General features: G+C 39.8%; 1 long non-coding RNA gene across 1 annotated transcript in view; it reads left to right on the forward strand.

The window, feature by feature from the left end:
* Positions 1–817: 817 nt before the first annotated feature.
* Positions 818–12,500, forward strand: part of LOC144962269 (uncharacterized) — a 16,240-nt gene continuing 4,557 nt past the window's right edge. Inside the window, exons 1-2 of the long non-coding RNA XR_013643426.1 lie at positions 818–1,827; positions 5,094–5,147. This is a non-coding gene — a long non-coding RNA (uncharacterized LOC144962269). The remainder of the gene's footprint in view (positions 1,828–5,093; positions 5,148–12,500) is intronic.

Here is a 12,500-nt window from a genome sequence, read left to right on the forward strand (position 1 = left end):
ATAGATTTCTGTATAAACTGCCAAACTATTCATGGACAACAAGCCAAATGATCTGAAAAAATGCATTAGTAATAGGTGGACCAAATCAGTAACAAGAGGGTTATTTTTTAACACCAGAAGGAAATCCACAATGCCAAGACGCTGAATTCAGTTTTTTTATTTTTTCATTCATGACATATGGCTTCAAGAAAATGGCAGATTTTGGAATTTGGAACTGAAAAACGTTGGAAGAGACCAATGTCTTTTCATACAGAAATTAAGCTGTTGAAAGCTTACTCTGTCTAAATAAATTGTAATATTGTCCAACAAGCTTCATGTCTCGTTCTACACGTTACCCGTTGCTGTTAGACCATTTGTAAAGCACTTTGAGCACATTTAGTTGATATCACTAGCAACCCGAGGAGGGCTCTGTCAACTCCAGACTCGTTCAGGTTTTGTCCTAGCAACCAGTGCCAGGGCATAACAACATTTTCAGTTGTGTTTTGTAGACATCTGACCAAATCCTCAAAGATACTTTTCACTTTAGACTCATATTAAAGTGTCAGCAACATTTCTATGTGTTCATTATGAGTATGTTTCTTTTAGATATTATGAAATCCTACAAACGACAAAATATATTCTGGTTTATTATTTTTAATATTTATGTAATCATCTCAATTTTATCTTTGGTAAGTGTGCATGTGATGGAATTCTCTCTCTCTCTCTCTCTCTCTCTCTCTCTCTCTCTCTCTCTCTCTCTCTCTCTCTCTCTCTCTCTCTCTCTCTCTCTCTCTCTCTCTCTCTCTCTCTCTCTCTCTCTACTACCTCTCTCTCTCTCTCCTCTCTCTCTCTCTCTCTTTGTGTGTCCATGTGTCTGTATGTGGAATTCACATGTACATACACTCCAGCAATGTTTCCTCGGAACTCATTCCAATGTCCTGAATTTTTTCCTTATTATTCTTTGTTGTCATTCCATTTCTTCCTCAAACTAAATTTTACCTCGAACACGGTTTCCTCAAACTCATTTCACCCAGCCAACGTTTTAAAATGAATTAATTAAAGAGTTGGGTTTTTTTTTTGTGCCTGGTGATTTCGTCCACTGATGATTTACTGTGATATTCACAGTTACTTATGTGTGTATCGTGTGTATCTGTCTACACTGCATGTGTGTGTATACAATATAATACACATGCATTCACACACAGCCACTCACACACTCCATCGCCACTTTTCATAAAAGACACCTCTCTGCTTATTTTTTTCACGTCTCCATTAGTTTCAAATTCAATTCCACGCGCCATGACGTGCTCATGGTTGGCTACTGTGGGAAATAAATTTGATACAGAAACCTCCCCCCCCCCCCCCCACACACACACACACACTTGTAACATATCAAGAAAGTAAATGATAATAAAGTTTCTTTTATTCAATCCTCTCCATGCAGAGATTTGTCTTAGGGTTTATTCAAAAGGAAGATTGAAATAACCCCCGTGTCAGCCGCAGCACAGCACCGCAAATTGAGCTAGGGAGAGGTGGCTTGCCGACAACAGTACCGTATGTTGAATAAGCCCTAATTCACCCCTTACAATAAAAACATACTGGTAAAAAGATCAAGATACTGGATTATGATATTCCAGAAAGACCATTTTGTTAAAGACAATCTTTGAGATAATCATGGCCACTGTCATTTAAACCTATCATGACAACGAAATCATTCAGATATTTGGTCCATGGAACCGGATAAAAATACCGAATCTTTTTCCTCCTGGATTAAATGATTTTTTATCTCTACAGATTACTAAACTGAAAGAGGAACACCGTAAGGAAATGGACGACGTTTCTCAAGAGGTATTTATAGATAGAAATGAATATCCCCATACTCTAGCTGTTGGTGGAAAATCAGTTGAAATGTTTTTATTCTTGACAATCTGTTCTCTAGGATTTTTTTTTTTTTAAATCAACTCCTTAAACTTTGTGAAATTATCATGAAAACTTTATATATTCTGGTTTATTGTTTAAAATATTTATGGAATCATCTCAATTATATCTTTGGTAAGTGTGTACCTGATGGAATTCTCTCTCTCTCTCTCTCCTCTCTCTTCTCTCTCTCTCCTCTCTCTCTCTCTCTCTCTCTCTCTCTGTGTATGTCCATGTGTATGTATGTGTGACTATGTGTGGAATTCACATGTACATATATTATCTGTCCTTTTGTTGCTCATATTTGTTTAGTACCATTCTGGAAATCACCTTAGACCAAATGCCGACTAAGCTGTGGAAACATATACCTATGATGTTCGCATGGGTGTACGATCCGATAGTGATGTCGTTTCTTCTTCTCTTTACTAGCCTATCCTGCTTCTTTGGTTTGTGATTGTATTTTTGACAGGGATATTTTTTTTTTCTGTAAATCTTCTGCCTGTTTGTTCTTGGTTATTTATAATTTAGCTTATGATATCTTTAGGTTATGATTTTGATTTACATTTATACTATTTTTGTTAGATTGCTTGTTTTTTTGTTTCAGCGGTCTCTCATATAACCTCAATTGTGTTGGAAGAGACCTAAAGCAACAAACAAAAAAAAAAAAAAAATAAAATAAGCTGTGGAAAGTGGCCAGACAGTTTTTGTCCTAGTTCATTCTAGTCATGGAATAACAATCTGTACATTGTGACAACTCGGGTTCCTCCTGGATAGTCGGTAGAGCCAGATAGCCCCAAACATCAACATAACGAAAAGACTCAGAGGAAGATAGAAGACAGAGGGAACTCGTTGATGAGTTCCCCCTGCAGATCAGGCCGATGCACTGAGCCTAGCCTGGAAGAGAAATAGAGAAGGTAGAAGAAGGCAGTACTTCACTTAATGACCCTGATAGAGATTATAATAATGAAGGAAAGGAAATCTGGATTAACAATTACGATACATTGATCACAGAACTTAGCTTTACATCTACAACACAAATAGGAATGACACAGCTCTACTTATCCATTCATCCTGCTTGTCTCTCTCCTTCCATCCATGAATTAAGAACACCACAGCCCATATAAATATAAAATAAAATAAAACACAACCGCTGATAGGCGGTGTCGTGTCCAGTCGAGACAACTCAATGAAAAACTCACTATGACTCCTCGCGCATCGCTTTATATATAGCGATGGTTCTAACCCCCTGATTGGGTGGTTGAGGAGTTCAGAAAAAAAACTAGCAACCCGAGGAGGGCTCTGTCAACTCCAGACTCGTTCAGGTTTGTCCTAGCAACCAGTGCCAGGGCATAACAACATTTTCAGTTGTGTTTTGAGACATCTGACCAAATCCTCAAAGATACTTTTCTCTTTAGACTCATATTAAAGTGTCAGCAACATTTCTATGTGTTCATTATGAGTATGTTTCTGGTGGGTTCCCTACCTCCACAGTGGGCAGGAGGTACTTACCGGTCTTCTATCCCTGTATATCTGTTTCCAAATTGCTTTCTGTCTTTGTCTTGGGTGAGATTGCTCGGTTTTGTCCCGACCCTGCCGAGTCCTTGACTGGAGGGAAACAGTCAAATGCATTGTTTTGTTTTGAGATGATATTTTTTCCTTGTAAATCATCTCTCTGTTATGTGTTATTTTTAATGTATAATGCAGCATTTGAGTGTATTCCTCTTTGTTGGATTTGTGCTTGTGTCTGGATGAGACTTATAGTGATCTCAAACTAAGTGCATTGGTGTATCTCTTGGAATCTACATCTGATCCCTATTTATTCCCATTCCCCTATGTCTTACTTTTTCTGTGCTTTAATTGTAATTCTAGAACTTTTTACTATCCCATTTTTTCCTTTTTACTGGCGCTGATATGACCTTAATGTGTTGCAAGCGCCGTAAAACCCTTAAAAACAAAAACATATGAGTATGTTTCTTTTAGATATATGAATCCTACAAACGACAAATATATCTGGTTTATTATTTTATATATGTAATCATCTCAATTTATCTTTGGTAAGTGTGCGTGTATGGATTCTCTCTCTCTCTCTCTCTCTCTCTCTCTCTCTCTCTCTCTCTCTCTCTCTACCTCTCTCTCTCTCTCTACCTCTCTCTCTCTCTCTCTCTCTCTCTCTCTCTCTCTCTAGCTCTCTCCCTTTCTCTCTCTCTCTCTCCCTTTCTCTCTCTCTCTCTACCTCTCTCTCTCTCTCTCTCTCTCTCTCTCTCTTTGTGTGTCCATGTGTCTGTATGTGGAATTCACATGTACATACACTCCAGCAATGTTTCCTAGGAACTCATTCTAATGTCCTGAATTTTTTCCTTATTATTCTTTGTTGTCATTCCATTTCTTCCTCAAACTAAATTTTACCTCGAACACGGTTTCCTCAAACTCATTTCACCCAGCCAACGTTTTAAAATGAATTGATTAAAGAGTTGGGTTTTTTTTTGTGCCTGGTGATTTCGACCACTGATGATTTACTGTGATATTCACAGTTACTAATGTGTGTATCGTGTGTATCTGTCTACACTGCATGTGTGTGTATACAATATAATACACATGCATTCACATACAGCCACTCACACACTCCATCGCCACTTTTCATAAAAGACACCTCTCTGCTTATTTTTTTCACGTCTCCATTAGTTTCAAATTCAATTCCACGCGCCATGACGTGCTCATGGTTGGCTACTCTGGGAAATAGATTTGATACAGAAACCTCCCCCCCCCCCCCCCCACACACACACACTTGTAACATATCAATACAGTAAATGATAATAAAGTTCCCTTTATTCAATCCTCTCCATGCGGAGATTTGTCTTAGGGTTTATTCAAAAGGAAGATTGAAATAACCCCCGTGTCAGCCGCAGCACAGCACCGCAAATTGAGCTAGGGAGAGGTGGCTTGCCGACAACAGTACCGTATGTTGAATAAGCCCTAATTCACCCCTTACAATAAAAACATACTGGTAAAAAGATCAAGATACTGGATTATGATATTCCAGAAAGACCATTTTGTTAAAGACAATCTTTGAGATAATCATGGCCACTGTCATTTAAACCTATCATGACAACAAAATCATTCAGATATTTGGTCCATGGAACCGGATAAAAATACCAAATCTTTTTCCTCCTGGATTAAATGATTTTTTATCTCTACAGATTACTAAACTGAAAGAGGAACACCGTAAGGAAATGGACGACGTTTCTCAAGAGGTATTTATAGATAGAAATGAATATCCCCATACTCTAGCTGTTGGTGGAAAATCAGTTGAAATGTTTTTATTCTTGACAATCTGTTCTCTAGGATTCTTTTTTTTTACATCAACTCCTTAAACTTTGTGAAATTATCATGAAAACTTTATTTATTCTGATTTATTGTTTAAAATATTTATGTAATATCTCAATTATATCTTTGGTAAGTGTGTACGTGATGGAATTCTCTCTCTCTCTCTCCCTCTCTCTCTCTCTCTCTCTCCCTCTCTCTCTCTCTCTCTCTCTCTCTCTCTCTGTGTATGTCCATGTGTATGTATGTGTGACTATGTGTGGAATTCACATGTACATATATTATCTGTCCTTTTGTTGCTCATATTTGTTTAGTACCATTCTGGAAATCACCTTAGACCAAATGCCGACTAAGCTGTGGAAAGTGGCCAGACAGTTTTTTGTCCTAGTTCATTCTAGTCATGGAATAACAATCTGTACATTGTGACAACTCGGGTTCCTCCTGGATAGTCGGTAGAGCCAGATAGCCCCAAACATCAACATAACGAAAAGACTCAGAGGAAGATAGAAGACAGAGGGAACTCGCTGATGAGTTCCCCCTGCAGATCAGGCCGATGCACTGAGCCTAGCCTGGAAGAGAAAATAGAGAAGGTAGAAGAAGGCAGTACTTTACTTAATGACCCTGATAGAGATTATAATAATGAAGGAAAGGAAATCTGGATTAACAATTACGATACATTGATCACAGAACTTAGCTTTACATCTACAACACAAATAGGAATGACACAGCTCTACTTATCCATTCATCCTGCTTGTCTCTCTCCTTCCATCCATGAATTAAGAACACCACAGCCCATATAAATACAGTTCACTCCACTTGTAGCGAAGTCGGTTGTAGTGATCTTCGGAAGTAACGATCTTTTTCTGTAGAACAGGCACCCATGTAACACAAACTCAATAAAATACAAACGGTTGTAATGACTTCGCTACATCCGTCGTGACGGTTATAAAGATGCGTATTCTTATCCCCGACCATAATACTTTATAGTAAAAATATAACGGTTGTAACGATGTCACGAAACACACTCACTGCTTCTCTCACTTCGCCAAGCGCCTGTGTCAATACAACACATACAATACACTTTATGTGTTAACGTACCACTGATATAATATGGTAGAACATGACCACAGCGGCACCCGCTACAGCGGGACCATCGCTACAACAGGACCTTGCACAAACCCCACTTTTTTTACTACCTGTGCTTGGGTTTAGGGGGTCAAGGAAAGGCCCGAACTTGTTTACAGCGGGAAAATTGAGCGAGCTGTACACGCCTCGACTCAGCGAGTGGCGTAGACTGGGCTATCTCCGCCTCCGCCACCCAGGACTAACACACACGTCTCCGTCTGCCATTTCGCTCCGGTCTACACACAACTCTCGTGTTCTACCCGCACAAACTCTCTCTTTACTTTTACGCTCGCTCTATTTCTGATTATATATAAATGCGTTGATTGGTCAGTCTGCGATGATTAATTAAGTTGGGCAACCTAATTTAAAAGAGATGCGTTGCACAAGATGAGCCGTGTGTAAAGCCCTTGGCCAATTAGAGAGAAGAGGCTTGTGCGCACGCGGTGGTGTGTACATTTTAATCCAGATCAGCTCTATTATAACTATTGTGCCATTCTTCATTCATTGCAATTGTTGCTGCTCAAGCATACTCGCACTCGTTCGTATCGTAGTCCTTCCTGCCTATATCCCCCCCCCCCCCCCCAAAAACAAAAAAAAAACAACAAAACAAAACAAAAAAAACAACAAAACACCCCCCCTTCCCCCCAAAAAAAAAAAAACAAACAAACATACAAACAACAAAACAAACACTGAACCAAAGATAGTCCATTTCAAGGCTCATGGGTCACGTTAGTTTTATTGACATTCAAGGGAGGTAATCATGTTTTTTGGGACATTTTCCCCTGCTATCCTATAGCGGGAACTTGCCTACAGCGGGATTTTTCTCTACTGTATGTGATGCTTGTCTTGCGTGTTGCGTCAGAGTAGAGCGAAACGAACTCTCACTCTCACTCTACTCTTTCACTAGATATAATACCTCTCTCACTTCGCCAAGTGCCTTTGTGTGCTGTCTCGCGTGTGTTGTAGTCTAGTGTACAGTGTATTAAGTGTGTTGTCTCAACCACAGACTACAACTACAACTCGACTAAACAATGGCGACAGGAGGAAAACGCGTTGTGCTTTCTTTGAAGAGAAAAATAGAACTGATTGGTGCAATTGAGAACGGAAAAAAACAAAAGAATGCTGCATCTGAGTTTGGAGTGTCGGCAAACACCGTATCGGGGATAATGAAATTGAAAGAGCACTACAAGGAGGAGTTCTACAGTGGAGAAGTTGGCACCGAGCAGAAAAGGGCCCGTCGCGCCAATTATGACGATGTCGAGGCTGCATTATTGCAGTGGTTTTGTTTAATGAGAGGAAACAATGTTCCAGTGAGCGGCCCCCTCATGAAAGCAAAAGCAACATCCATTGCAACTGATCTCGGGAAATATGACTGGGAGTGTAACGATGGCTGGTTGTCGAGGTTCAAGAAAAGAAACAACATCGTCTTCAAGAATGTGTGTGGGGAGAGCCAGTCCGTTGACGTTGATGCCCTGGATCAATGGAAATCGGATGTTTGGTGAAAACACTTGAAAATATCGCCCTTGCGATATTTCAACGCCGACGAAACGGGCTTGTTTTGGCGTCTCTTACCGGATAAGACCATGGACTTCAAGGGACAAGCTTGCCACGGGACAAAGATGGCTAAGGACCGCATGATAGTGCTCTGTTGTGCTAACATGGATGGCAGTTGTAAATGGCCTCTTTTTGTCATCGGAAAATTTAAAACACCCCGTTGTTTTAAAGGGATTCGAAAGCTTCCTGTTCGGTATGACTCCAACTCCAAGGCATAGATGACAGGACACATTTTTACAGAATGGCTACAGGAGTTTGACAGAAAAATGCTTTTTGAGCAACGGAAAGTACTCCTAGTGGTGGATAACTGTACAGCTCACCCACGAGGAATAAACTTGAGAGCCACTGAACTGCTTTTCCTGCCACCAAACGCCACTTCCAAGGCTCAACCTTGTGACATGGGCATCATCAACAACCTTGAATGTCACTATAGAGCAGCACTCCTGAAGCGCCTGATTAACCACATTGATGCTGGGAATCCATTTGAGACATTCAAGCCATCTCTTTTGGATGCTGTGCAGTTGATGAAGCAAAGTTGGGACAAAGTGGAACCAGCAACCATCTACAACTGTTTCAAGAAAGCTGGTTTTGTTGATTCAAACGCTCCAATCGATAACACAGACGAAGTTGACACCAGCGATTCAACAAACATCAGAGGTAGCCTGCTTGAGGAGCTTTTTGATGAGTATGGCATCACCACATCCATCACCAACAGCACCGAAGTGTATAGAGTTGAAGATGAGATCCAGACATCACCGGTTCCATCCGAAATAAGTGCAACCACTAGCACAGAAAAAGAAGAGGACCTGGATAGCCATGTGTCAGGAGAGAACGAGGATGATCTGGGAGAGGAAAAGCCCATAGTCACAGAAAATGAAATGTTGGAGGCATTTGGCAAATTGGAAACCTATTTTCTCCAAAAGGGCATACCAGATGACAGTTTGGCAACTGTTCGCCAAACCCTCAGTAAACAGAAGGAAAAAAGAAAGAAACAAGCCAGTATTGTCAGTTTCTTTAAGGCCAAATAGAAAGATATAATATGTGTTTGTCGCCTTGTCTTGTTCTTGTGCAGTATTAATAATGATGTCTCAAATGTGGCACCATCCTGGCATGGGGTTTCACATACAGATATCGTTCCGTTTATTTGCATAAATTAATAAAAAATGTAATAAAGAATTTTTTATTAAAATACAAACAACAAAAAAACAAAACAAAACACAAAAAAACTAATATATTATATTTGTCTACTGTGGTCACGGTGACTTTTTGTCAAGATAAGGGCAGTAACTCAATATATTGATTCTACAACGAAATTGAATAGTCGAATTATTTCCCTTGCGGCTGTAGCGAACATCGGATGTAGCGATCTTTTTTCTGGTCCCCCGACGACATCGCTACAAGCGTAGTCGATTGTATAAAACACAACTGCTGATAGGCGGTGTCATGTCCAGTCGAGACAACTCAAGGAAAACCTCTCTCTGACTCCTCGCGCATCGCTTTATATATAGCGATGGTTCGAACCCCCTGATTGGGTGGTTGAGGAGTTCAGAAAAAACTAGCAACCCGAGGAGGGCTCTGTCAACTCCAGACTCGCTCAGGTTTTGTCCTAGCAACCAGTGCCAGGGCATAACAACATTTTCAGTTGTGTTTTGAAGACATCTGACCAAATCCTCAAAGATACTTTTCTCTTTAGACTCATATTAACCCATTACTTGATAATGCGCCCGTTTGCGACTGATATTTCCCTTGTCTTGTCTTGATAATGCGCCCGTTTGCGCCCAGAGCATTCAGGAAGTGACTGGGTTACTATGGAACTCATTTACAAAGGGAAATCACATTACTATGATGAATTACCGTGATTCCCGTGAACGGCCGAGATTTAAAACGAAAGTAGCTTTTTTCAGAATCCAATTTGAGTAATATCCACACTAGTTACGATTTTTTAAAGTAAAGCTTTGTTTTTGTTGGAATTTTGATCCTATGGCATTTGATTTTCTCAACTCCCTCTGGGATGAGGGTCTAAATAACGATGAAGATGACGTTAGTAGTATCTCCAATGAATCAGACATCGATATTGATAATATAGACGATGAACCAGCTGATGTGACTTCAGTAAATGATGATGTCAGTGGATCAGACGACGAGTTATCAGAGTCCCTGTCAACTGAGCTTGATTGGAATGATGGTGATGACCTCTCCCATGTGAATATTAACAATTTTACTGGATTTTCTGGTTCCCTTGTTGATCTTCGACCTGACATGACACCTTTAGACCTATTTGATCTTTATTTTCCACCTACATTGTTTGAACTTATTGCTGACCACACTAATCTATACGCTAGACAAACCACCCCCAATGACAAGTTTTGGCAACCATGCACAGCCAATGACATCATGAAATATGTCTGTATAAACATCATGTTTGGCATCCACTCTATGCCTGACATTAATCTTTATTGGTCCAGTGACCCTAAGTACAGAGTACCTGCTGTTGCTGATGTTATGGGGAGGTCCAGATACATGAAAATAAACCAGTACCTTCATGCAGCTGACAACAGTACACGTATTCCTATCGGAGAGAATGGATATGATCCTCTTTTCAAAGTAAGGCCAATTTTGGATGTTGTGAGGAACAAATGTAAAGAGCTCTACAAACCATCACAAAACATCAGCATTGATGAAGCAATGGTGAAGTTTAATGGAAGACTTCAATTCAAACAATACATCCCCAATAAGCCTGCAAAATACGGGACCAAGATATGGTGCGCTGCGGAATCAAAGACCGGTTATTTGCTTAACTTTTCAGTTTACACTGGAAAGCAGGACAGAGAAAGTGGACAAGGCCATTTTGTTGTGATGAATGTGGCAAGGGATTATCTCCATGCTTATCGTGTGTTTTATTTTGACAATTTTTTTTCATCTTTACAGCTGGCAAAAGACCTTTTGGACAACAACACTTACTGTTGTGGTACCATTCGAAAAAATCGAAAAGGGTGGCCATTCAAAGGAGAAAAAACAAAGAAAGGAGAAATAAAAATGAAACAACAGGGGAATTTAGTTGCCACTTCATGGCACGATAAGAGGGAAGTTAATGTTTTATCCACCAACTCAAATCCAGAAATGAAGACAGTCACACGGAGAGGGAAAACAGGACCTGTGGAAAAAACCATCCCAGCTGCCATCGCTTCCTACAATGATAACATGGGCCGTGTCGATCTTGCAGATCAATACAGAGCATATTATCAAGTAGGGAGAGCTGCCAAAAAATGGTGGCGGTATATTTTTTGGTTCTTAATCCAAACTTCGATCGTAAATTCATATCTTCTCCTGAAATCAATGGTTTCAAATCATCGTCACCGTGCTGGTGTGTCTCATCATCTGTCATTCAGAATAAAATTAATAGACCATCTGCTTGTTCGAGCCACATCTAATTCAGTGCCAAGGGCCCCTGCTGTCCTTCCATCCGTGGCTTCTTCATCGGTGCCAAGCGACAAGCACAAGAGCATGCGCATGCTTGGGCGTAAAAAACGCTGTTTCCAGTGTGCGGCAGAGAAGAAGAAAACAGGAGCTAACAGAACACCTGAAACTGTCTTTGGCTGCCTAGTTTGTCAAATTCACCTTTGCCCCGGACATTGCCATGCTAGATTTCATAATTTGTTATGACTTTTGGGTGAATTGGTGGAAGAAAAGTTGAGAACACTTCATTGGATTGTATGTTTTTTGGTAAATTTTGACTTCATTATTTTTTTTCCTCATGAAATTCAATTAAAATCAATACATATATGATATCAAATGAAAGGAAATTTTATCAACTTAAGAATTGTGTGGTTTTTAGTAAGTTCCATTATTTATTTTGGGTTCAGTGAATTTTTAAACTGAGACAAGTCATGTTTACGGAAGAGTTATTTCCCTTTGCTTAGTAAAATGGGGTATCTTGACCCCAGTGACCTTATCAAGTAATGGATTAAAGTGTCAGCAACATTTCTATGTGTTCATTATGAGTATGTTTCTTTTAGATATTATGAAATCCTACAAACGACAAAATATATTCTGGTTTATTATTTTTAATATTTATGTAATCATCTCTATTTTATCTTTTGTAAGTGTGCGTGTGATGGATTTCTCTCTCTCTCTCTCTCTCTCTCTCTCTCTCTCTCTCTCTCTCTCTCTCTACCTCTCTCTCTCTCTCTCTCTTACCTCTCTCTCTCTCTCTCTCTCTCTCTCTCTCTCTCTCTCTCTCTCTCTCTCTCTTTGTGTGTCCATGTGTCTGTATGTGGAATTCACATGTACATACACTCCAGCAATGTTTCCTAGGAACTCATTCTAATGTCCTGAATTTTTTCCTTATTATTCTTTGTTGTCATTCCATTTCTTCCTCAAACTAAATTTTACCTCGAACACGGTTTCCTCGAACTCATTTCACCCAGCCAACGTTTTAAAATGAATTAATTAAAGAGTTGGGTTTTTTTTGTGCCTGGTGATTTCGACCACTGATGATTTACTGTGATATTCACAGTTACTTATGTGTGTATCGTGTGTATCTGTCTACACTGCATGTGTGTGTATACAATATAATACACATGCATTCACATACAGCCACTCAC

The sequence above is a fragment of the Berghia stephanieae genome, unplaced genomic scaffold, assembly GCF_034508935.2.
Source record: "Berghia stephanieae isolate SIO BIC M18660-M18661 unplaced genomic scaffold, UCSD_Bste_1.3 scaffold758, whole genome shotgun sequence".
In the NCBI taxonomy this organism is placed as follows: Eukaryota; Metazoa; Mollusca; class Gastropoda; order Nudibranchia; family Aeolidiidae; genus Berghia; species Berghia stephanieae.